At 43.0% G+C, this 27,095-nt stretch overlaps 1 long non-coding RNA gene across 1 annotated transcript in view; it reads left to right on the top strand.

Annotated features, from left to right (window-relative positions):
• Positions 1 to 27,095, top strand: part of LOC147116642 (uncharacterized) — a 125,760-nt gene that overhangs the window by 82,661 nt on the left and 16,004 nt on the right. Inside the window, exon 3 of the long non-coding RNA XR_015078848.1 lies at positions 26,210 to 26,317. This is a non-coding gene — a long non-coding RNA (uncharacterized LOC147116642). The remainder of the gene's footprint in view (positions 1 to 26,209; positions 26,318 to 27,095) is intronic.

Here is a 27,095-nt window from a genome sequence, read left to right as displayed (position 1 = left end):
CCCACTGTCTGTACGTTAATAAGACCCAGCCCTCAAAATGGACCGAGCCTTCCACCGTAACTATCGGGCAGCGGTCAGCGTGCTCCACCAATTGGCTGCCCGAAAACTGCACGTGGTGGGGCGGGGAAAGAGTCTACCCCATGGTATGTGAGTATGCCTACTGTGTACCTTGAATTTAAAATTGCCGGTGTAGTCTTTGCTTGCTTGCAAGAGTGTTGGTGTGCCATAGAGGCACAGACAACAAGCATTAGGGAGGAATGTGTACCAAACTGGTGCAAATTAATGAAAGGAGATTTTTTTGAACGAATAGGAAAAGGATGCATCATTTGGTAAGTCTGGCCTCATGCAAGTTGCACACTGGGACAATAGTGGGACACAGTACAGTAGGTACATTTAATCAGCCCAGGAAATATTTGGGCATATCCACAGGGTATATGGGATTGTATGTAACTTTGTATCAAATTAAATACTTTTATTCATTTTTTTCCCTGAGTTTGTTATGTATTGACATTATTAGGGATTTCCACCACCAAGAGGTGGGTGATCTGAGCAGCAGGTAGGCACAGTTACCTGCAAAACTCTAAACAAACACGTTATTTTAAGCTAAAGCTATTGTAACTGCAAGGAATTTTTCAGTTTCTTTTCAGGAGCTCATTATTTTTTCTGCTTCCAAGAAAAGCGTGTTGGCAACATTTAAAAAAATAAAATAAAATAAATAAATAAAAAATCTCAATTCTATACAGAGGGAATGAGTTATATATCTTGTGCTGGAAATATATTTAAGAGGGTCACCCCTTTTAAATGCATAAATCACATTAGCCTTTCTCTAGACAAAACGTGATGGGGTGAATGAAATTAACAGTAAAAGTATTAAAATATTGATAGCAATCATTCCATGTTCGTGCTTTACCAATTAATTATTAATTTCACCTTGAAGGTAGTATAAGAGACGGGCTTCATTTTATCTTTACTGTTCACAGCAAGATGTTTGATGCCTTTCACATCATTTTCTAGCAGTCACCAACATTTTGACTTGTAATTATTGGAATCTTTTATGTTGCTCTGTGGAAGGGACTACCCGTTATTAGTTTTCTATGGAGAATGAATTAGAACTTAATCTTTCCTTCAATATCAATAAATTATCACTCCTTTGTATGAGAAGAAATGAATGTGAACTATTGGTCAAGGCACTAAAGGAAAGCAATAAAGTAGGTTAAAAAAAAATCCTGCGGGACACTGTCACACATTAAGAGGCATATATATTTTGTGCAAGTTTCTTTTTTTTGATTTTTTTTTTTTGTCTGTATCAAAGGGTCGGTGATAATTCTAACCAAATTAAAATATAGGTATAGGGAGTTCATCATTGCTGCCACCAAACTTTAGCCTTTAATGTAGTTATCGGGGTTGAATTTCATTTCTGGTACAGAACAGGCAGGTGGTGGGCATCTGTGCATTCGCTCTGTCCATATCAGTGGGGGATGCAGTCCATTTTTGTGATCAGGCTTCATTGCAATGTGACTGGTGAACTACCAGTGCTAATCGTGCTACTTATAGACAGTTTGCTCTTTGGGAGGTCAGGAATTCTGGCAGGCTGGCCATTTTTCAAAGCCAGACTGCACTTTTTAAAGGGGAGGCGTAGTTTTCATTAGTTGTCCGCGTAAAGTGTGTTTGTGAAGCACCAGGAAAGAGGTTCTGTTTCTTTCAGACAGCAGACAGGTGCCATGACAAATAAGCCAGAATGCATGAAGAGTGGTGATGCTCCAGGACCTGGCTGTGGTGCCGGAAAATGTTTAATGCCCGGCCAAGGTTTGATTCCTTTTCACATCTCTCTCGTTCTGAATTCGAACCTGCAACTTTACTCCCAGCACGACCAATCCTTCCCTCCCCAACTGCGCAAGCCACGCCTCCAGTCACGACGGACACTTTGCCACGCCTTCTTCATGGCATTAGTCACCTGCTTAATGCCAGCATGAACTGCAGACTGACTGATGTTGCTGCTGATATCCTCTGCTGTACGCTGGAAAGAGCTGGAGGCAAAGAAGTTGAGAGCCATGGCAACCTTGACTGCAGCAGGCAATGTAGTGCCAGCTCTGGCAACGGGTTGCAGGTCTTGTTGCAGGGAGCGACATAGGCCTGTGATAATCTGCCTGGAGAAGCGCAGGCCCCTTATATACTGCTTTTCTGGGAAGTGCATGTCTGTAACTCTGAGCCTTTACACCCATGAGAAAAGTCAGGATTTCTGTAAGCTCCTCTTCCTCCTATATCTCTTCTTCTTAGGCATTCCCTCGGAACCGAGGATGACTTGCTTCCACATTAAAAATGAGTTCTCAGGTGACTGATGAGTCCAATGCGGGACCTACAGACTCTGTCACAGGTGGGGCAGACGGTGGTTGAAGGGGCGGGTGGGTGGGGTGTTTGGGTTGATGTGCGCTCCTTGCGCTGCCTGCGCTTGGCTTCCGGCGAAGAGACTGCTTTCTCCCGGGAGATATGCTTTCCTTGCAGCTGCAGCGCCATGTGGCCCTTCCACCAGTTGCTGCTGCTCTTCTTCCTCCAGACAGAACGGAATGGCAAAAAGGATTCCCATTTTCAGGAAAAGAACATCGCCAGTATCCCTTTAAGTTTCTTGAAGGTTGTCCAACCGTTATAAGCAAAGAAATAAAGTGATACTGCGTCCAAAAATGACTGTGAAATACAAGCATGAGGTCTGCCAAATATTTTTCGCAATTTAAATTAGAGCAGGCGAGTGTCGATTTACATTTCGTGTCCATTTCCCCACCCTGTACCGCCCATGATCTGTGAAAGGGTTCAGGAAGCAGTGGTGGTAATGTTGACTCACACAATATTGGTGTCTGAGTTCCATCACATCACGGGACCCTAATTTAAATCTATTTATTCGGCTCTTTCCTGTCTCCACCAGGAGTGCTGGCCACCTAGCTCGAGGCCCACTTGAAAACCACACCGAGCAGACCTCCAGCAGGAATTCTGGGTTTTTCTGTTTGCGAATTTCATCTTGCTACGAAAATCATGCCAAATAACGGGGCGGTAGGCAGTGAAGAATTGGCCCCATGGTTTTATTGTTTGCTTGTAAAACTTGAGACGTTGGCTATATCTTTCAAAAATTGTTTAAATGAATCCTTTCTTTAAAAAAATAATAAAAGAACATGGCAGCCAGGCAGTTGCACTGAAAAGTTACATTTTAAAGTAGATCCTTAACATAACTATAGTCAAAAGTTTAGTGAAAAACCTTCAGGCCTAGAAATTCAGTGGCACCCCGTTTGGGGCGCCAGCCTCGCCTGGGCGCTGGAAGTACCGCCCCGGAAGTAGTCGCAGCCGCCCGCCGCAAATTCAGTTTCAGCGCCCCAGAGGGAAGCGCGGCGCTACTCAAGGTGCCCTGCATCCCTCTTGGGCCGCTGCAGCTGAAGATCACAGTGCAACGTGCCGCAGCGCCACACGCTGCGGCACGGCGCGCTGCGGTACTGCAGGCCTTCCTCCCCTTCTTAAAGGGGAGGGGCCTGCTGCAGCGCGGGCGACGATCGCGAGTGCCGGCAAAAGAGCCCGGCACCGAGGAGAAGTGCCGGGCTCTTGGGACACAGCCGGCACTCCGTGGGGGGGGGGGGGGGGGCGCAGGAGGCCGGGGACAGCAGCACGGAGAGGTGCTGGCAGGCGGCCAGCAAAAAAAATGGCTGCCCGCACCTCAGCGTCTCTACCGCCGCAGGTAGGCCCCCCTGAACCGGTCACAAATAGCGACTGGCGTTAAAGCAGGGGGCGCTACTAAATTTCGTTAGCGGGGCGCTGCGCACACCGATGACGTCATTGGTAGCGGCGCAGCGCTAACGGCTAGCGCCGCCATTAGCGCACCGCTAAATTTAGCGGGAGGCGTGGGCAGTGGCGTCCAACCCACTAAGTGCCCTCCTAAGGCGCTAACGGGTGATGCAGCCCACTGAATTTCTCGGCCTCAGTGTTTTTTATGGGGAACTGGGGATGCTAAAAGATCTGTTGATTTAATTTTTGTTGTAATTTGAAGACAAACCTTAGTGGGTTAGCAAAAGAGAAGCACAGGTCTCTTGGCATTCTCTTGCTGAGCGGATATTTTTTTACCTGAAAGGTGATGGAAGAAAATGTAAGGATAAGTTTAGAACTCAACTTTCAAGACACATTGGCTGGAATTTTCTCAGAAAAGAACGGGAGGGGTGGAGGCATGGGCGGAGGGGGGGAAGTGAAAGTTGTAAAAATGTAAAACCTGACCCCAACCCGCCCATGGAGGAGGTTGGGGGTGGGGGGTGAGCAGCCAACCTGCTGCCAGGAAGCAGGTTGGCAATTTAAATATCACAATGAGGCCTGAAGCCTCCACTTATCTGATTTGCAGGTTTTACTGCAGGCGGCTAGGGATCCTGGGGCTCGAATTCCCAGAAGCTGCAATGAGGCGGCCTCCGCCTCGGGAAGCAATCCTTGTGGGCCGGGAGGAGCAGGAGTGCTTCCTCCCAGTCCCCCAAGCTCCCCCACCAGCAGCCTGCACCCTCCCTGGGGTCGGGGATTGGACCCCTCCCGGGGGGATGGGAGCCCCCAGGCTTACACCCCCACCCCCACCATCCTGGGCCCAGCACCTACCTGGTCCTGTGGCCTCCTTGTCCGCGATCCCCGCATGACTGGAAGTTGATTTCCGGGCGGGGAACCCACCCTACAGGCTGGATTTTCATTCAGAAGTCGGGCAGGAGGCGGGACTACAACTTTCGGGGTTGTAGTCCCGTCTCCATCGAGATGCGGCTAATCCACGCGATTTTCACTTGATTGACCTTGTTGAGCCCGCCCAACGGGCTCAGCAGGCCAATTAAGGGCCACCCGGCAACAGGTGACGTCACAGACTGAAATTTCATCTGTCAAGACGTGTTGACAGATGAAATATCAGTGTTTCACAGCTGCTTGAAGCTGTGAAACACTGACAGTCTTACTTCTAACCTGAGTCCTTCTACGCAGACTCAGTTAGAAATCTCGCCGGCACTGAAAGCTGCAGGCTGTCACTTTTGACAGCTCGCGGCCATTCTGCTTTCAGTGCCGGCTGAATGGTGGACTCCCGGAGCCTCGAGGAAGGAAGGCTGTAAAGGTAAGTACAGGTAATTTAATCTTCTTTACACACTTTAGACACACCAAACACACTTACCTTTGCACTCATGCACCCATCACTCACCTGAACACTGACATCTCGACCCCTCCAAGTCCTTCAAACCGACGGCCCGACTCCTCTAACCTGGCGAGGTTTGGAGCTGTCGGGAATCCCACACGACAACCTTCAAAATAGGGATTAGGCTAAAAACTGCCTGTTAACTACCTGTTAACAGGCAGTTAATTGGCACTAATCCCTTCCCGCCTCGAGTCGGCGGGTCCCAGTGCGGGGCGGGTACCCGCCTCCTTTGAAACTTACATGGAGGCGGGTTTTGGGCGGGATGGTGTCGGGACCCCCGAATTCGGGATTTTAGCCCCCTGCACGCCTAAAAGCCCGCCTCACGGCACACTGAAAATTGACCCCTTTGTGTCGCATGCACTCTGTGTAGTTAAAACTCCACAGCGTGCTGGGAAACCTGAACCTCCAGGTTTACTGCCATCTCCCGGGTCCCCCTGTACCGTGCGGGTGGGAGATGGGAAAATCCAGCCCAATATATTTAAACAAATCAATGTGCCCACATTTCAGTGTTTATACTTCACAAAAACTGAGTATATCCGTCTACTACCACAACAGTAAATGGATAATTTTTGTTCCACTTGTAAACAGAATAATATAAAGCAGACCCATGCACAAGAGTCTATAAAGTGCATTACCTCACCAACCGCTGTAAGCACATGAAGCCCCTATTTGTAAACTTTCAAGCTCAGTTGAATTTTGTGGTGTAGTGTACCTTCACAGTTTTTCTGACACTTTTCAGTAAAAAACTAAGAAACCACTCCACACAGAAACAAAATGGAAGCATTCTCAAGAACACCGTCAAAATGCTATTTGGATTAAATGAGATGCATATCATTCAATAAAATGAATGTAAAAGCATTCAAGTTATTTAATCAATGGAAGCATTTATTTAGCATACACAGCTAGCTGGTATTCCAGTGTTACTGCAGCAATAAGCTATTGGTAGAATAGTCAAAATGTTGAAACCATGACTCTCAACATGCACAGTTATCAGTAGCGATGCAGGGCCTTTGAAGCACCAAGGGAATATAATAATGCTGCCTAAGAGTACAGGTTTATTATTTTGATAGCAAAATACTGCGGATGCTGGAAATCCGAAATAACAACAGAAAATGCTGGAAAAACTCAGCAGGCCAGGCTACATCCGTGGAGAGAGAAATAGAGTCAACGTTTCGGGTCGAAACCCTTCTACAGAACTGTGGAAGGGTTTCGACCTGAAACGTTGACTCTATTTCTCTCTCCACGGAGGTTTATTATTTTGTCTGGGGAATGCTGTCCTATGCCCCATCACCATTTACAATGCATAATTACGAAAATTTTGACTTAGGTGGGTGAGTGGTTTACAATGGCCTTAGTTGCTGTTTTTTTGGGGGGTCAATCCTATGGATTTACTTAACTGACTTAACTGTTAAAAGCTGTTTTCTCCTTAGACCTTGTATATAACTCTGGCATTCTAAAAATATTTGTATTGGCTCAGGAAAATTTTATGGCACGAACACACACATTTCACTATCAAATCATTTTTGCAGCAGTGTGTAGAAGGGGTGCAAAGCAACTAGTGCCCAGGCGCGGCGTGGCGCCTCTAACGCCTCCCACGAAATTCAGCGGGAGGTTCGCCGCGGCGGTGACGCCCCGCGCGATGATGTCATCGCCGTGCGCAGCACCCCGCTCGCAAACTTGGGTCGTTTCCCCCCCCCCCCCCCGACGTACCACCAGATGCTATGTCCGACAGGGTCAGGAGGGCGTACTTGCGGCCGGGGTGGTAGTATTTAAAGGGGAGGTGCCGGGCGGCCATTTTTTTGTGGGCTGCCTGCCAGCACCTACCCCCTCTGCCCTCCTGCCGCGGGGTGCCAGCCGCGATCCGTCAGCCTGGCACTCTTCTTGTGTGCCGGGCTCTTTTACTGGCACCCTGCACCCTGGTGGCCCAGCATGGCCCTGGTTCGCGCTGTGCAAGGCCCTGCCCCTTTAATGAGGGGAGGGAGGCCTGCAGTAATATCCAAGTTTGCAGACGACACAAAGCTGGGTGGACGTGTGCTGTGAGGAGGATGCAGAGAAACTCCAGGATGATTTGGACAGGTTAGGTGATTGGGCAGATGCATGGCAAATGCAGTATAATGTGGATAAATGCGAGGTTATCCACTTCAGTGGCAAAAACAGGAAGGCAGATTATTATCTGAATGGCAATCGATTGGGAGACGGGGAAGTGCAACGAGACCTGGGTATCCTTGTGCACCAGTCGCTGAAGGTAAGCATGCAGGTGCAGCAGGCGGTTAAGAAGGCAAATGGTATGTTACATAGTAACATAGAGATAGGAACAGGAGTAGGCCATTCGGCCCTTCGAGCCTGCTCCGCCATTCAATGAGATCATGGCTGATCCTCGTCTGAGATCATAGCTGATCTTACCAGTTCAGTACCCCGTCCCCGCCTTTTCTCCGTAACCCTTAATCCCCTTAGCCTTCAGAAATATATCCAATTCTCTCTTGAAAATATTTATTGAATTAGCCTTCACAGCCCTCTGTGGCAGGGAATTCCACAGGCTCACCACTCTTTGAGTGAAGAAATTCTTCCTCATCTCTGTTTTAAATGATTTGCCCGCTATTTTTAGACTGTGGCCCCTGGTTCTGTGCTCCCTGGCCATTGGAAACATTCTCTCTGAATTCAGCCTGTCCAGGCCTGCCATAATTTTATATGTTTCGATGAGATCCCCTCTCAATCTTCTAAACTCCAGTGAGTACAAGCCCAAACTATTTAATCTCTCTTCGTAGGTCATTCCCGCCATTCCAGGTATCAGCCTGGTGAATCGCCGTTGCACTCTTTCCATGGCAAGAACATCCTTCCGCAGATGGGGCGACCAAAACTGTACACAATACTCCAGATGCGGTCTCACCAGCACCTTGTACAGCTGTAGTAAGGTATCCCTATTCCTATACTCGAACCCCCTTGATATGTTGGCATTCATAGCGAGAGGGTTTGAGTACAGGAACAAGGATGTCTTGCTGCAGTTGTACAGGGCCTTGGTGAGACCACATCTTGAGTATTGTGTGCAGTTTTGGTCGCCTTATCTGAGGAAGGATGTTCTTGCCATGGAGGGAGTTGATTAGGCTTAAATTCGCTAGAGTTCAGAAGAATGAGAGGGGATCTCATTGAAACTTATAAAATTCTAACAGGACTAGACAGACTGGATGCAGGAAGGATGTTCCCGATGGCAGGGGAGTCCAGAACCAGGGGTCACAGTCTAAGGATAAGGGGTAAGCCATTTAGGACTGAGATGAGGAGGAATTTCTTCACCCAGAGAGTGGTGAGCCTGTGGAATTCTCTGCCACACAGGGCAGTTGAGGCCAATTCATTAAATATATTCAAGAAGGGGTTGGATATATTTCTTGAGGCTAAAGGGATCAAGGGATATAGAGAGAAAGCAGGGACAGGGTACTGAATTTGGATGATCAGCCAGGATCTCATTAAATGGTGGAGCGGGCTCGAGGGGCCGAATGGCCTACTCCTGCTCCTATCTTCTATATTTCTATGTACCGTGGTGCTACGGCACATAGCATCGCAATATTGAACTGGAGTGCCCCAAGAGGGAGGGGGAAGTCTTCCAGTAGCGCCCCGCCTCCTGCTTGGGGCGCTACCATTCATTTTCGGGTGCGGGGGCGCTAAGCTTTTCAGGGCGCTAGCGAAGTTAGTGCCCCAAAGGGGGCGCGAGCCAATTTTTCCCCCTAAGTTTTTAAGTTTTTTTTTTAGAAGGTCTGACTGCTATTATCTCTCCTTCAATTCCTCAGGTCACCACTTGTAGTTATAAAGGCAAGCAGGTGACCTCTCTGAAACTGGCTACGAGGAGCTAATTAAGAGCAATCTGATTTCTCAGCCTATAATTGCCCCCACACCCACTTTGGAGAGGCATGTCTGGCCTCCGAGGCATCCCTATAGCAAAATAGTGGAGAGTGTTTGAATCTGCATTACCCAACTACCACGAATTGGCACTCCTTTGCCCCGAGCTCACAGCCCTTTTATTAAAAAATATATATTTTTCTCAGCAATTTTGTCTGCCAATTTTCTCCCCTCTGCTGCTTGTTATTTTGTACAGTTCAGTGGGCACTCGTTGCCTTCTGGTACCTTGGCCAAATAAGCATTCTTCATTTCTTTGCCTTTTCAGTGAGTGTTGGTGGGGGCTATTTGAGCACAATGTGTGCCACAGCCAGGCCTGATCCTATCTTCACTCAACATCCACACGATGCATCTCCAGTCAGGGTCACTGAATGGTGATCAGGACCCATTTGCACTTTTCCTCTCCCTGACCCAGGGCTATTACAGGGAGTAGCTGTACTGCCATCCTTGTTGAGATCAGTTGACCAAATGAATTTTTGGCTGAAAGTATAATGTTTACATCTGGGCTAATGTAAATGTTTTATTGGCCCATGCTACAAATAGACGATTCGTACGAGCAACATGAGTTATATTTGGCTCTTTCTATCTAAACATTAGAATAGGAAGCGATGGTAGCTCTTGCAGCCCATGAAGCTGCTTCCATGATTCTGCAATAGCAAACTTTACCACATAAGACAAGTCAACACCATTTTTATTTCCTTGTGCAAAATAAGGTATGAACACCATTCAAGGAGGAAAATATACTCACTTTGTTCATTTTTTTCAGTTGAGGAGTTTGGTAACTCAAACGGTTACAGACGTAAATGTGTTTTAGCTTGATGAATGCAGAAACTGGAGCAAGGGAGATTGCATTTCTGATGAATGTTTCAACTGAGTAGCCACATTTTATCTTTTGAGATCCTCAGCAGCATATAGTTTTAGATCTACGAAAAGAACAGTAAATAATTATCGCCTGAACTCCATTTAATGAGGTGTTTAATCAGTACGTATGTCATCATTCGTGCCACTCACAGCAATGGGCTTATCGGGGTTATAATCTCAACAATCGGTACAGTGGTCAGAAAAATAATAACTTTGAATAGGACATTTTTCCTGGAATGAAATTTTAGCGATATTTTCAGTTAGATGTTTATGTAAAAAAAACATACTGACATTCCCAGCAGTTTTTGCACTTGGATTGTTAAATTGGTTTGTATACATCCTGCATAAGACAAAAGCATTTCACCAGTATGTTGGCTGTTTAATTACTGTGGGAACAAAACTATAAAGGGCCTGAATATAGCTTTAATTTCCTTTCCAGCCTCTTTCTGTTTTCTGTATTTTAATATGAAAAGCTGCCCAGTGAATATCTGCCTGATGATATGCCTCATACAGGTTACAAAGCAATACTGTTTTTTCTGTTTACTGTTTAATCAAGAATTAAGGAGCAAATTTAGATGAAATTTGGAAATCAGAGAAGGAGGCCATTCGGCCCATTGTGTCTGTGCCGGCTCTTCAGTAGACCTATGCAATTCATCCACGCCCCTGCTCTTCCCCCATAGCCCTGTAAATTATTTCTATTCAACTATTTATCCAACTGGTTTCAAATCAAGAAAGGAAATCCCTTTCAAATCTGCTGTCATCAACCTCCTTAAAAAAAAAACACACCTTTGGACCCCTCTGTCCTTGCAAACTACCACCCCATCTCCAACCTCCCTTTCCTCTCAAGTCCTTGAATGAATTTTGGGGGGTGGTAGTGTAATGGTTAGATTACTGGACTAGTAATCCAGAGGCCTGGACTAGTGACCTGGGGATATGAGTTCAAATCCTACCATGGCAGCTGGGGAATTAAATTCAGTTCATTAAATAAATCTGGAATAAAAAACTAGTATCAGTAATGGTGACCATGAAACTATTGGATTGTCGTAAAACCCCATCTGGTTCATTAATGTCCTTTTGGGAAGGAAACCTGCCATCCTTACCTGGTCTGGACCCACAGCAATGTGGTTGACTCTTAACTGCCTCTGAAATAGCCTAGCAAGCCACTCAGTTGTTCAAAGGCAATTAGGGATGGGCAATAAATGCAGGCCTTGCCAGAGACGCCCACATCCCATGAACGAATTTTTAAAAAAGTTGTCACCTCCCAAATCCATGTCCATCTTTCTCGCAACTCCATGTTTGAATCTCTCCAAACAGATTTCCACCCCTGCCACAGCACTGAAATGGCCCTCATCAAAGTGACAAATGACATCCTATGTGACTGTGACTGTGGTGCACTACCTGTCCTCATCCTTCTCAATCTGCCAGCAGCCTTTGATATGCCTGACTACACTATCCTCCTTCAACGCCGCTCCTCCATTGTCCAGCTGGGTGGGACTGCCCTTGCCTGGTTCCATTCTTATCTATCGAGTCCCTCCCTAAACCTCTCCGCCTCTCTACCTCACTCTCAACAACAACTTGCACTTATAAAGCACCTTTAAGGCACTCCACAAGAACGTTACCAAACAAAATTTGACACCAAGCCACATAAAGAGATAATAGGACAGATGACCAAAAGCTTGGCCAAAGATTATGTTTTAGGGAGCCTCTTAAAGGAGCGGAAAAAGGTAGAGAGGTTTATGGAGGGAATTCCAGAGTTTAGGGCCTAGGCAGCTGAAAGCACGGCCGCCAGCGGTGGAGCGATTAATATAGCAGCTGCGCGTGAGACTAGAATTGGAGGAGAGCAGAGATCTCGAAGGGTTGTAGGGCTGGAGGAGGTTACAGAGATAGCGAGGGGCGGTCATGGAGGGATTTGAAAACAAGGATGAGAATTTTAAAATTGAGGTGTTGCTCGATCCAATGTCGGTCAGCGAGCGCAGCGGTATAGGGAGAGAGCGGGAATATGGTATTGAGGCAGAGGATCAGCCATGATCATATTGAATGGCGGAGCAGGCTTGAAGGGCCGAATGGCCTACTCCTGCTCCTATTTTTCTATGTTTTATATGTTTCTTTGTGATGGGTGAATGGGACTTAGTGCGAGTTAGGATATGGGCAGCAGCGTTTTGGATGGGCTCAATTTTTTAAAAATTCGTTTATGGGATGTGGGCATCGCTGGCAAGGCCAGCATTTATTGCCCATCCCTAATTGCCCTTGAGAAGGTGGTGGTGAGCCGCCTTCTTGACCCGCCGCAGTGCGTGTGGTGAAGGTACTCCCACAGTGCTGTTAGGTAGGGAGTTCCAGGATTTTGACCCAGTGACGATGAAGGATCGGCGATATATTTCTAAGTCAGGATGGTGTGTGACTTGAAGGGGAGCCTGGAGGTGGTGGTGTTGCCATGCGCCTGCTGCCCTTGTCCTAGGTGGAAGAGGTCGCGGGTTTAGGAGGTGCTGCCGAAGAAGTCTTGGCGAGTTGCTGCAGTGCAAAAGGTTGGTCAAAGAGGCATTTCAGATGATGTTGCTGAGGGGCAACAAGTGATGAGAAGTCAGGGATGCTCGAGGCCAGAATTAGAGGAGCGCAGATATCTCAGAGGGTTGTGGGGCTGGAGGAGGTTACAGAGATAGGGAGAGGTGAGGCCATGGAAGGATTTGAAAACAAGGATGAGAATTTTAAAATTGAGGCGTTGTCAGACTGGGAGCCAATGTAGGTGGCGGGTGGAAGATGGGAGGCCAACTAGTAGAGTGTTGGAATAGTTAAGTCTAGAGGTAACAAAGGCATGGATGAGGGTCTCAGCAACAGATGAGCTGAGGCAGGGGTGGAGTCAGGCAGTCTTATGGAGGTGGAAGTATGTGGTCTTGGTGATGGACTAGAAACTTGGTCGGAAGCTCCTATTAGGGTCAAATAGGATGGCAAGTTTGTGAACGGCCTGGTCCAGCCTCAGACAGCGGCTAGGGAGCGGGATGGAGTCGGTGGCTAGGGAACGGAGTTAGTGGCGGGGACCGAAGACAATGGCTTCAGCCTTGCCAATATTTAGTTGGAGGAAATTTCTGCTCATCCAGTACTGGATGTCAATATAGAGACAGTGGAGGGGTTGAGAGAGGTGGTAGTGAGGTAGAGCTGGGTGTCGTCAGCATACATGTGGAACCTGACTTTGTGTTTTCGAATGATGTTGCTGAGGGGCAACATGTAGATGAGAAATCGGGGATGCTCAAGAGGCCAGAATTAGAGGAGCGCAGATATCTCAGAGGGTTGTGGGGCTGGAGGAGGTTACAGAGATAGGGAGGGGTGAGGCCATGGAAGGATTTAAAAACAAGGATGAGAATTTAAAATTGAGGCGTTGTCAGATTAGGTCCCCTTTAAGATCGACTTAAAACCTATCTCTTTGACCAACCTTTTGGTCACCTGTCCTAATATCTCTTTATGTGGCTCTGTGTCAAATTTTGTTTGATAATGCTCCTGTGGAGCACCAGGGGACATTTTTACTATGTTAAAGGTGCTATATAAATGCAAGTTGTTGTTGCTGTTGAATCCAGCTTTGTTGTAGGCTACATGTCTTGTTCGTGCTTATATGTTTTAGCTTGTCCCTTTAATTTTATACAGCAGAAGATGTAAAGTCGTGTTATGGTCTACATCAAGGAGCAGGCAGTGGCGCTTTTAATTTAGGTTTTGATAGTATTTCCATCTTGTGTATGGGGGGAAAGACACAGCTAATTATTTCAATGCTTGCCGAGCAAGGCTAAATTGCTGCAGCAACATTTTCTTCAGCAATCGACGGGGAGAGCAGTTAGGAGCAATGGCCATGCAACACATTTATTCCACCCGTTTTTCTGATGGCGATGCATTTTCCACTGGACCGCCCTCGGCCATTGCTAGTGCCAAATGGGAAAAATGAGTAACTACTGAAGATAGGGAACATTGGAGGTTGAGCCAGATCGTGGGTCCCCAGTTATTGCCAAGTAGAAAACTAAGGTACCGCTGGTGGTAGTATTGCTAAAAGTAAAACCATGTATGATGCATCTAATCCTAACCACATCAATCACACCACAGGATAGTGTCGTAAAGTCTCTGACCATCTATACCAAAGTAGTACTTTGCAAAGTTAGTTGCACATTTTAATTTATTACAGGAGAGATCTCTGGGAACAATCTAAGAAGACATAAATTTCCCTCAAATCTTTTTTTTTTCCAAAGAACAGTTGCTACCAAATAAAAGCACTTTGACATTAATAACTTTTAACAATTGAAGCAGAATTTAGGAGATTAATTTTAAAAATGGCCCATAATGCAGCTGATGAATCAAGGATTCTCCTTGAGCAGTGGTGAGAATCATCGGGAAGTGCAACAACAACTTGCATTTACATAGCACCTTAACGTAGAAAATAAAGTCTCAAGGCACTTCACAGGGGGGGTGAGGGAAAAAAATGGACACTGAAGCCACAAGGGGAGATATCACGAAGAAGTGGATTTTAAGCAGTGTGTTGAAGGAGGAGAGGCAGAAGGGTTTAATGTGTATGGAGTCCAGGCAGCTGAAGGCTTGGCCTCTGCCGATATATAAAATAGTCCCTATAGATTCATACAAAAGAGGAACATGCTTGAGAAAACGACAGAGAAGAGCTCGGAAGGAAGTGAATAACTGTTAGCTGACAGTTCATCGGGATGGGGCTAAGACTTGCATAATAGTGCTGTAAATTAGTTCCAGCAGTGGTATGCTAGACCTGTAAACTACTGCACTAAAACCTATACGGGTGGAATAAAAAGTATATGGAAGCTTGTAAAATATGAAGGCGATTTTTCTTTATTGAACTGACCTGATGATTCTTAACTCAGTTGCATCTGAGTTACACCAAAGCATAATCTTCCAATTTCACACCTTCTGATGCATTCTTCAGTTTATCTCACAAAACCAAGTAATTTCTTGGTTTAAAAAATGATTTAGGAAATTATTTTAGAAAAAGTTAATAGAAATTGTTTTCTACAACAACTACTTGCATTTATGTAGCACCGTTAACGTAGTAAAACGTCCCAAGGTGCTTCACGGGAGCATAATTACAAAAGTTGACACCAGGCCAGATGAGGAGATATTAGAGGTGGTGACCAAATGCTTGGTCAGAGAGAGAGGTTTTATAGAATGCCTTAAAGGAGGAGGGAAAGGCGGAAAGGTTTAGCGAGGGAATTTCAGAGCTTAGAGCTGAGACAGCTGAAGGTACGGTCACTAATGGTGGGGCTTTTCTAATTATTCTTCAGATAATAGGAGCAATTTTAATTTCCCCTACCCAGTGGGAATGGGTGGTTGTGGATTTAAAATAGCAATGGAAGGCCTCCCGCACCACATAGCAGGTGAAAGGGACTGCTTGAAGAAGGCCTAATATTTACCTGAATATCACTCCAAGTATCATCACCAAGTTCACAATCCACCATGGATTAATATCATTACAACCTACTGTACATGGTATCAGCTTATAGGGTGTACAGGTGCAGAGTGAGTATCCTGGATTGGTTTGGTTGACCTGATTCCCCTCAAATGTTCCAGAATACCCCTCTGCATTAACAGTCTTCATTTTCTCCTTTGCTACACCTTCAACCCTGAAATAAAAACATTGAAACCATTGAACCACAGAGATGACCACACACTTCATGGTAGACTGCAGAGTGCAGATGCCCAACAACAGAACACCACACAAGCAGGTAGCGGACTCCTCCAAGACACAGTACGGCAACTCCTTGGCTGGTTTTCCAATACATTGTACAATTTTAATGTGTGCTGAAATGAGTTTTCATTTGAAGACTAGCCCCTGAAGTCAGAATCTTTGTCCTCCTTAGCAGAGCTTGCCTTCCAGCGAGCCGTCACATGTGCTGTCATTTCCTCTAGTCGCTACTCCTGTTCACTCGTGCTGGGTGCTTCACCAAGCTCAAAGCCCACTAAAACACTATCTAACCCACCTGGAGTGCCAATCTCTGTGCTGGTGCTTGGGAGGGATGGTGCTTCATCTGGACAATTGCCTTCCTCTAAATTTCCTTCCATAGGGCCCAGATACTGAGAAATATCTAAAGAAGAAGGGACAAGAGTTAGCATAGCATTGACAAGCTACACAGTAGCAGCATGAAGCTACCAAACTGGTTGTGCAATTGCTTGAGGTTAAGGGGTAAGCCATTTAGGACTGAGATGAGGAGGAATTTCTTCACCCAGAGAGAGGTGAACCTGTGGAATTCTCTACCACAGAAGGCAGTTGAGGCCAATGCATTAAATATATTCAAGAAGGAGTTGGATATATTTCTTAAGGCTAAAGGGATCAAGGGATATGGGGAGAAAGCAGGGACAGGGTACTGAATTTGGATGATCAGCCATGATCTCATTAAATGGCAGACCAGGCTCGAGGGGTCGAATGGCCTACTCCTGCTCCTATCTTCTATGTTTCTATGTTAATGGAAGCGTACAGTAATTGGCAGACACCCTGCTCAGTGTCGTCCTCAGCCACACAATCTCTGACGCTTTCTGCTCTTGATTGGCCTCTCATTTCCAGGGCTGCCTGCTCCATCTCGTTAATGGGCCAATCCCGACTTTTTCCTGCAGAAAGAGAGGAGGAGATTTAGTGCCTGCCTATTGCAAAGGGATGTGCACATGTGTGGGGCTGCTTCATACAATGTGCATGCTGAAAGCAAGTTGCAAGCAGGATGGGGAGGTGTTCGAATGGAAAAAAATGTAGCTGGACGATGAAGCAAGAAAGGAGTTATCAGAGCAATTAATTGTTTTGTAATTGCTAACGGGTGAGAATTGACTACTGTTCATGCCTGCTGTGAAGGCAGCAAGAATCGGGTTAGAGTATGATTGGAATGAGAAGGAGAGGTAATACAGTGGTCACTTGTGACTGGTGAACAAGGATACGGTGCAGTGGAGGGAAGTGTTCAGACTGCTGGGAAAATGCAGTTGCCCGTTATAATGCTGAGAAATGGATACGTGAAGACCTGTGCTCACCTTTGCGGCTCTGCTTGGGTTGTTCAACTATTTTCTGCATTGAACCCAGGGTTGATGCTCCTTTGACTACCTCCGCCACCTCTCTCTAGGCTTGTTGAATGTTCTGCTTGGGCATCTTTCTCCCATGTGATGGAAAGAGGATGTCCATCCTTGCCCTCACTAGGACCTCCATGGATGTATCAGAAAACCTGGGGGCTTGCTTCTCATCTTCCAGATTGGTCTCAGCACTTGCTGGAAATATCTCAATGTCAGCAGTGTGAATGCAACCTTCCTTTTATCATAGAATGGTTACAACACAGAAGGAGGCCATTCGGCCCATGGAGCCCGTGCCAACTCTCTGCTAGAGCAATTCAGCTAGTCCCACTCCCCCGCCCTTTCCCAGTAGCCCTGCAAATTTCTTTCCTTCTGGTACTTATCCAATTCCCTTTTGAAAGCCACGAATGAGTCTGCCTCCACCACCCTTTCAGGCAGTGCATTCCAGATCCTAACCACTCGCTGCGTAAAAAAGTTTTCCCTCATGTCGCCTTTGGTTCTTTTGCCAATCACCTTAAATCTGTGTCCTCTGGTTCTCAATCCTTCCATTTACGCTTTTAATAGCCCATAGCAGGTCTGCTGGAAAATCCTGCCCCATAACCAACACTGTTAGCTGCCCCTCACCAACACTATTGGGCGGGCAGCTCGTCAATCATAAGTTAATCAGATCCAGCAAATAAAATCCACAGAATGATGATGTTGGGTCCACATGATACCCACTGAAACCCATTGCCTGTTATAATTACCCCCCCCCCCCCCATAGCATCATTGCAGCTTGATGCATTATCACTGAGGAATATATAAATTTCCCCATTATAGCAACTCACTTGTGTGATGGTGTTTATTGGATGAACAAAAATATGCACAGGGACAAGTTTTCAGGGCTACACAGGTCCTTGAAGTGAAGAGGGGAGTGGTTTGGTAACAAAAAGGTACTAATTGCAAAACTTGTATATTCTCTTAGAGACTGATGGGGGACCATCATACCTTTAAAGTGATTGAATATCTGATAAGTAACTGAAGAATCAAGCCACAGCAGACTTAAGCCATTAAACTGCTGAATGCTATTGAGAAGTCGTTTTTTTATATAAACATGTCTGTTTTTCTTTGTTTTGAATTCCTTTCCTTCTCAGACTTTTCTTTCGCCAAGTTGAGTTGCTGCAAATGACATTCAGATCTGTCTGTACATGTGATTATTAATTAGGGTGAAAACTAACAAAAGCTGCAATGCTACATTTAAATTAATAATCACACACTTCAAATACTTATCCAGTCAAAATGTGTACTCTTTTTTTTTATCCCATATTTTCACACAGCAAATTTTGTTATATTTGTAAATAATTCCCTGCTTCAAATTTTTGACTTACAGGAGAAACAAAATGTTCTCAGTCAATTACAGTGATTGCCGTGACATACCGACAAAGCAATATTTCAGATAACACTTCTGGTTCGATCTGCTGCATTTCTGGGAGAAAAACTAGCTTTAAGGGGGGAATAAGTGTTGGCAACTGAATGAAGGAGAGACACAGCCTCTATTTCCATGTTTTGTAATTATAGTTACCTTGTTTAGCACTTGGGTGCTATCTGAGCATTTGTTAGAATTTTTTTTATTGCAGCGCAATAAGATTTAAAACATTGTTTTTTTGACTAAGTAAAATTAATCTAACAGTGGTAGGGAAATGTAGTTAAATTTAGTCTGTTGTTGAGTGGGACAGTAACTTATTCAGTTAGGAGAGAGAATTGATACTTTACCAAAAGCCGTGGTAAAGCTTCTTTTTGTCATTCATCGCATGACTATTTTACATTTCACGTATTTCATAGAATGCAGTCTATTCTTTGCTGGTGAAAATGTAACTAGTTTATGAAGCATTTGCTTTGATAAACAACCCCCTCCATGGACGTTTCCTACAAAAACAGAATATCAAAGCACTTGATGTCTCTGTGATTGCAATAGCAGATCGTGCCTGCAGGGGCTAGTCTTGCCTACAAATAATCACTGTTTCTTATGCTTTGGGAACTGTGCCTGATAGACTATGAAAATAATGTTTGCATTATGACAGAAAGCAGTTAACCTGTGATGTTAAAGGCTATTTGGGGCAGCAAAGAAAAAGGCCAGTAATTACTTTAATAATCTGCACTTGCTGACCGGTGTGCAAAATTATAAAATCATCAAAAGATTGAATTGAATGTCAAGCACATATATTTTAAACAAATGCAACACTGCACAATAGGAACACATCGAACTGCACAAATCCATTTTGTTTTTGTTTTATAGGGTGGAACTTGTTATGCGTGAGACGATGATAACAAAGGCTATAGTTTTAGGTGTGGAGAAGGTTTAAAACTGTGTGCCCATTGGAGTATGAGTGTACTTTATCTTTACTGACAGACAGTTTGACCAGTGTTAGGTTATCCTGATCCATTCAGCATACCTTCATTGCATCATAAATAAATCAGACAAATGACTTTTTTCCTAGGGTGGAATAAGCGCAAGGGGGAAATCTCTCCAGACGCTCTATGAATCTCCTGATGGCAGCTGTGAACAATGAGTGAACTGCAGCCAACCAATTACCCAGAATCCTTCCTTATCCAGACGCAGAAATTATATTGCTGTATGATGGAGTTTTTGTATATTGAATTCAATAGCCCAGAGAATAAAAGACTGACATAATAGGGGCAGAGGCTATTTAGATGAGTGCCACTTGCTGCTTAGGGCAGTTGTACCTTGATTATAAAAAAATTTACTTTAATTTTTTCCCCCCCTTGAACCCTTGGCAGCAATCGAAATGAACAGAACACCCTGCATTAGCTAGCAGTAATTTAAATATTACATTAAAAAAGCATTAGTGCTGTTCTTTCTGTCTAATACAATGACTATAATTTTTGTTTGTATTTTTCAGTTTAAACTTCATATCATACATATTGTAATTTAATGAGTTTACTGCCATCTTTCAGTAGCTAGTATTATAGAGAATATGGCCAAATCTCATTATCATATATTTCAACAGTCCTTAATATTTTATACTTACCATCAGGAGTAGTTATGCGGTAGCTATTATTTTGAAGCACATTGATTGAAACAACATAACTACTACATGCTTATGAGACAAATGTATGTGAATTTCAGAGAGTATAGTGACTCAACTGTACATTACAAGGCATTAGTGACTTTGTGTGTTAATGTAGAATATTTATGCGCAAAAATAGGATTTTTAGGCTTGATCTTGCAGTTAAGGTGTTAGCTAGAAGTGATTATTCCATCTGATTACTATGGTAAATGTGTCACCCAGACACTAGCAAAAACACTTTAAAAAGGCATTTTAGGGTCTATGGATTTTTTAAGGCAACCTAAATTGATGCTAAAAGTAGATAGAATCACTATAAATATGTATTATATGGTAATTATCTTAATAACTATGGTTTAAATTAAAGTTGCTTCGTATTCTGGAAGCCACTGAAAAGAACCATTTAAATTAAAAGACAAATAACAAAAAGTGCCAAAGAATTTGCTGTTTTTTTTTTCCTGGCGTGCCTGCCCAATCATATTGTGAATATAATCAAAAAATAACCTTGAAGAAATATCATGTCAGATGTTTCCTTTCCCAAATCCTTGGCAACATTATTGTTGAAATGGATGAAGTATCTGGTTAAGCAGAATTTTGGACTACAGTATGTCAAAATGGACAAATAATTACCTTCATAAAAATACTGTATGCATGTTAAGTTTGTCAGTATCTAAATAGTGAGCAGGTATACGTGTGATTCATGAGAACATAATTGGCTAGGATCATTAAAATAAAACTAGTTTTAGGGAAGCTAACTCTATTTTCACCAGTGCACAGATCAGCCTTAGAGCATGTGGGTGAATATAGATGTAAGTATAAAATTTAGTTGATGTCGAAATAACCCTGAATGGGTTCTATTTTGTTCCTAATAGAAAACTTCTTTTCTCGAGTTCAGAGGGATAAAAAGGTTACAGTGATGAGCATTGGAACCATGGGCAGCACACAGGCTACTTGCAGAGGTAAAATGATTGTGTTGTCACACAGAAGGATTTTCATACACAGTGTAATGGTTCACAACAATCGTATGCAGCTGGCTACAAAGTAGAATTTCTCATGTTGAAGTCCCAGACAGAAAAGATGCTGAGCCATAAATAAAACAGCCACACACCTGGAATGAATAAATTGCTTGTGTTGCCGTTGCAATATACTCTAGATTTATGCCCAGTTAGTGGATTTTAGGAAATTGGTGAGAAATGTGTTAAATTACCACGTAGATTGTCGGCAATCTGTAGTTTTGTTTTACTTAGTTGGCGCAAAGATTCTAAAGTGGTTCCAAAGTGCTTCAGTAATCAACCATGTCAAAGAAAAGGTGCTTAAGCAGTACCAAGATAAGATGGACTGCTTGCGAGCTTTAGCAGTGTAAGAAACCTTTCTAAATATATCATATTACTATTGTGCACCTCATGTGCCAGTGTATTAGAATTCTGTGGAACAACACAGACAGGGCCAGTGTAAATTTGATGATGAATACTGTGTAGAAACAGAAGTCCAGTACATAACCTATAATTGATTAGGTGGTAGATGAATTAATATCCTTAATCTTTTCCATATTGCATAAAGTGGACTTGTGTGCCATCTTAAAAGAAGTGTAAGCCTTTAATGCACTGCCAGATTTGAAACAGTGCTTAATGTCCTCAATCCATCCAGTGTATTTAGCCAATCCGTGTCAGCGCTCTCGTTTTTTCCCCCCTCTTTTACTAAGTGTTTACTCCTTTGGCAAGGAAAAAGCATTTAAAACTGATGTTCATGGTCTGATGCTTCAGATTCCTTCACTGCTGGTTTAAAAGGCTCCCTGTCTGAAATTCATCTCTAGTTACCATACAGCAATCCCCCAGGGTCCTCCCAATATTTAGCAAAAAAGGATCCCTGCAACCACTTATGAGTGGGGTTTAATAATAGGCAAATGTGTTTCTTATTTTGCATCTTGTTAAGAAAGATGCATGCTATCAAGTAGTCTCCCGGTGTAAGGTTTAGTGCAGTGCCTGCAAGTGTAATGATGCTCTGACTGTTAACACCAGCATCCCTCAACCACTTAAAATCCCAGCTGAGCTGAGACAAAATTACTTCATTTGTGCACTGGGCCGAAGATTGTGAAAGTTCTTCATATCTTGTCCTCTGCCGATTTGTGCAGCATTTAAATTTTGAAATATGGAGTGCAGACATGGCTACAGTGCTATAGTACATGCTTCTGATGGCAGCTAGCGCACCAAGTTTTGCTCAGCAAAACCTTATTGCATGTTGATGTGTCAAATTAAGTGGATTCACCTAAATTCAATGCTGCGTTGCACTGAATTAAATATTCTGAAAGAGTTTGGATGTGTTATGGCAATATCTCCCTGTGTAATGCACATCCTCTGTTCTGAATAAAATAGTGCAGTTAACAGGAATGTAACAATCAAGAGAAAATCAAATATGTTTAAGAAACCATTGACCTTCTGTCAAATGTAAAACATGTCCAACTAGATAGCAGAAATAGTATTCCTTCGATATGACCCCACCCTATGCCACTCGTTTTAGTATATGGTAATGAGCAAGTACAGAACTTATGCTCTGCATTTATGGCTATGTTCTCATTTGTCTCAGAAAGTATGATGTAAGGCACAGGGTACAAGATAAGTAGCTAAATGTCCTTAGGAATGTTGCTCACCCCCCTAACGAAAAGATGAGGTTTTTAAAAAATGCCTTGTCAAACCTACCCAGGGAGAATAATCTCACTGGAGGCAGCAGGAGGGTATTGCAATTGGCTCCAGCATTTCTCTGTTAACGAGTGAAAAATTGCCAGAGTTTCCACTACTTGCCACTTATCCATGTTGGACCCCTGCTGGAAGAGTGCATGTGTGAATGTCAGGTGATGACAGGATCAGGCTTGCTTGTGATGCCTCCCATGACCAAATAGCCATCCGCCATTCACTGTCTGTTCTCACACATGAATTAAAGGCCACTAGGCCAAGATACCAGAGGGCAATCAGAGCCTGTGGACCCAGGCCCCTGCAAGCAGTAATCTCCCTCCTAGCGGGTGTGAAGAAAATTGGCACAGAAAGAAAAGCATCATTTATCAACAAACATTCAGGACATGAATGAAATACAAGAAAGAACAAAGAGCGAGTTTTATAAGTACCTATTTATTTGCATGTTACATTGTCATGTTTCTAATATCTATTCACTTGTGTCTGCATCAAATAACAGTTTGTAAAACCATGATATTTTTTAAGAAACCCACATTGTTCCTGGTCATGCTGAGGAGGGAGATCCATTCAGAAATATTTCAACATATTTTTCCACTTTGAAGCCCAGAGATGCAATAAGCTTGCTTTTCTCCAATAGCTGTATTTCTACTCAACCGGAGAGTGAAAACAGGGGCCAAAGTATGATGGCAGATGACTCACCCTCTGTATTTACAGCAACATTGGGAGGGGAATCTCGTGGTCATTCTGACTGGCCCAAACCCTCCATTTGCGGTAGTACCAAGGCCAAAATAGAGTTGTGCTGACGCATACGTCTGTGGAACACTTCCTTCATTTATATCTTGCAAATACCATAAATAATTATTGGCTTGACCAGATTTTATTCGCATGATGTGGCATTTTCTACAGAGTTGACAGAGATTTAAATGATATATTTTTTAAAAAATGGTTTTAAATATTTTAAACTGCAAAATCCCAAAGATATGCCATTATCAAGTGTAATAGAAAGAGAAGACAACTGCATGGTGACTGATTTCATTATTTATATTAAAAATATCCTAAGCCATGACTATCATTTATTTTTAATTTAATGCATTTTACTTTGTTCCTAGCGATGAAAAAGATTATTTGATTGAAATATTTCTGTTTTCCATTAATGTCTTTATAGCTTTTTGCATTTTAATCTACTTTATTTGTGTGTTTTAGGATTTATAGATTTGCCTTAATCCTTTGTCTAATAGCAGAATATAAGTAAGAAGCACTGAATAGGCAAAGCTTAGCGCTTAGATTTAAGAGTATGCTTGCAACATCATGCTACATATTAAACAAGAGAAATATTATTTCCTAACTAGTACTTAATTTTTCTTTTTTCCCCTCATTTTTATGCTTACTGCTAAGTTTGTTGAAATAATATACATTTTGATCACATTTTTAGGAATTTGTGTTGTTGGCTTTTTTAAAAATATGATTCAAATTAAATGAATCTTCAAACATGCATTAGCATTTATCAGTACTTGTTTTCTTATCTTTAGCAATAAGACCCATAAAGAATAGTTGAGTTTGAAATATATTGAGCTTTTAAAGTGTAAACAAAAAAAGGCATGTAGTTAATTTTAAAATGGTGTTCATGATTAATGCCGGCACATCAATGAAGCTTCAGATGCAAATATAAGCGGCTATAATTCATGTCACATTCAGTAAAATATGGGGGAAAATGCTAAAATAATAGGAGGGTAAGAAAAAATAACAATCTCTGAAGGGCAGCTGTCTCATGCCCTAGCTTGGAAAAAGGCTGTTCAATAGGATTACTGTCCTCTCTCATAACCTATCAGTCTGCTGATCAGAAATTCATAATGCAGGCCATCTATTTTTCAGCTCCTGCAAGGTTGCATGATTGAATTTAAATGAGCAAATGCCAGAAGTGGGCTTTGACATTCACTCCTCATACTGTCTTTTTCTTCCCCCTGCTTGCCACCATCTCGTAGCATGCAAATAGGAAGCTGCGATGATCACAAGTGATCACAAAATGGAGGATTTCAGCAGAGCGAGGGGAGAGAGAGAGAAATAAAAATAATGTAAATGGTTGCTGACATGCTGTCAGAGGAGAAACTGCTGTCCTGAAACCATTTGTGTTGAAATTAGAAGAATTAAAATTATCTCAGAACATCTTTGGACTGTCCTCCATTTCAGCCAGCCATTTGCAATCTCTCTCTTTGATGCTATTGATAAATTATCCCGCAGCAGTGTATTTGTAAGTGTCTGAAATAACCAAAATTGTCTTGGAAGTGTAATGATACATAATACTGCGAGAAACAGCAAATTTAGATCCCACTAGTGCACAAATAGACAAATTCTGCAGGAGAGCGTAATGTCAGTGGTGTCGCTTATGGGTGTACCTTATTAGTTCTAACAGGCTGGTTAGCATGGGGTCACCTCCACGGCTGCTGCTCGCCACAGCAGGGTCATGCGTCTTCAGGCTAAAACCAGGGAAAGCAAGCTGAAGATTCTGTCAGATCAGTCCAGCATGCAAATTTTGTCTTTTTTTCTTTGTGTGTGTGTGTGTGTGTGTGTGTGTGTGTGTGTGTGTGTGTGTGTGTTTTTTCCTCTCTCTTTCTCCACCCCCCCCCCTGCTCTGTATCTGCAGCACCATGTGATCCTGTTCAGGGCACAGTAGATAAAAGAAGTACATCAACAGGGAAAGAAAAAAGGGCATCAGCTTATCTCTGTTTCTTATTTCTCCACCGCCGCTTCTTAAATTTGTGTGAAATTTAAAACTATTAAGCATTTGTTTGTACATTTTGGGCAAATGACACCAAGTTTTTCCACCGGTTTATTTATTTTTTCTTAAACTGACAAAAGGTTTTCTTTTATTTGGCTTACTTTCAATATGGCTGACTTCTTTAAAAAAAAGAGTAATTTATCATCCCTTGGATATTTTGTTTCAGAATTACATCTTATCATTTGAAACTGAATTTATTCTCTTTTTAAAACATAAGAATGCATTTTTTTTCTAGTTATGGTTTTCTGTTGCAGCTATGGCCCCTGTCATAAATGTTTTCATCAAATTCAGTTGCACAGAAGAGAGAGAGTCTGCAGACATGTGATTAAAATTACCTTTTACTTAAAGATGTTCGATCAATCCAAAGTGTACCTCTTTAAGTGGCATTTTTGTCTGAATTTGTGCCATAGATTATTTATTTATTTCGTTATTTTTGTACCTAGCGATCCCGATTTTGAATATATATTTAAGATTTTTGCTTTCAATTTTTTAACCCCAGGCACATGTTTGCATTGTGGTTCCAGCCCCAAACCACCAACTCCTCAGAGCAACGTCTGGAAAAGTGACTCTTACAAGTTGTGAAAGCCTTCAGGTTTCCCTTTGTAAAGCGTTTAACTGTGACCCACCCCTCCTCTCTTCCCTCCCCCTATCCAAGGCTTCATGATGTCTTGCCTGCTGGCTTAACATGTAGTTGTCTTTTTATTTTTTTATATACCAGTCACAACTCAGGGAGAGGAGGGGAAAGCAAAACCTTGAAGGATGGAGCTCAAAATTCAAAGCAGCCACAGGGAATTCCAAGGCAAGAGCACAAGGCAAACAAGCTGAGGTAAGGCAGGTCTACCCTTTTCCTCGTTTTATTTATGTCTTCATAGTGCGAGACTTTAAAAAACTTGTACTTGACTGCCAAAGCAGATGAGCATGGAAATCATGTGAATATGCAAAGTAGGCACACAGGCTGCGTTTGTGACACGTGTATGTGTGTATCCATCTCCCCTCCTCCTTGCCTCAGTGTCTGATCCTCAACAGATTGCTGTTGTTTCTTCTGATCACAAGCCCTGTGTGCAGAGGGGGGCTTGAAGCTCAGAATCATGACATGATTGCGGTGTTTTTTAATGTGCGCTTTTCTAGCTCATTTGCATGTCAAAGCCACGGAGGTGTGAGGGCAGAGATTAGTATGGATATGACATAATGATGTAATGAATTGAATGTGATCGCTTATGCAAGTAAGCGGGAGAGGGCTTTTGATTTACTGTACAAGGTTGATTAGTTGCTAGGGGCTGTCGGAATGCATTCTTTATTAGGGCTGATTTTTTTTTTAATTGATAGTACTTTTCAGTTTTATTTGTTTTCCCTTTTCTTCAGCATCATTTTTAAACCTGATTTTATTTGCATTGAATTTTATGATCATTAAACATGGAGCACAGCCTGACAATCAGACATTTATTGCTGAAATTTACAGAATCTGCAACAGTATTTATATGAACAAAAGGTGCTGAATTAAGTATATAACACACAAATATTTCTATTTGTATTATTGGTATTTTTATTTATTGATACAGGAAAATCTATAGCGTTTTTATATTTTACAAATCTAAAGCCAAATT

This window comes from Somniosus microcephalus, chromosome 6 (assembly GCF_052327205.1).
Source record: "Somniosus microcephalus isolate GS21.2 chromosome 6, FLI_Smic_1.0, whole genome shotgun sequence".
NCBI lineage: Eukaryota > Metazoa > Chordata > Chondrichthyes > Squaliformes > Somniosidae > Somniosus > Somniosus microcephalus.
This window is presented reverse-complemented; position numbering and strand designations above follow the sequence as displayed.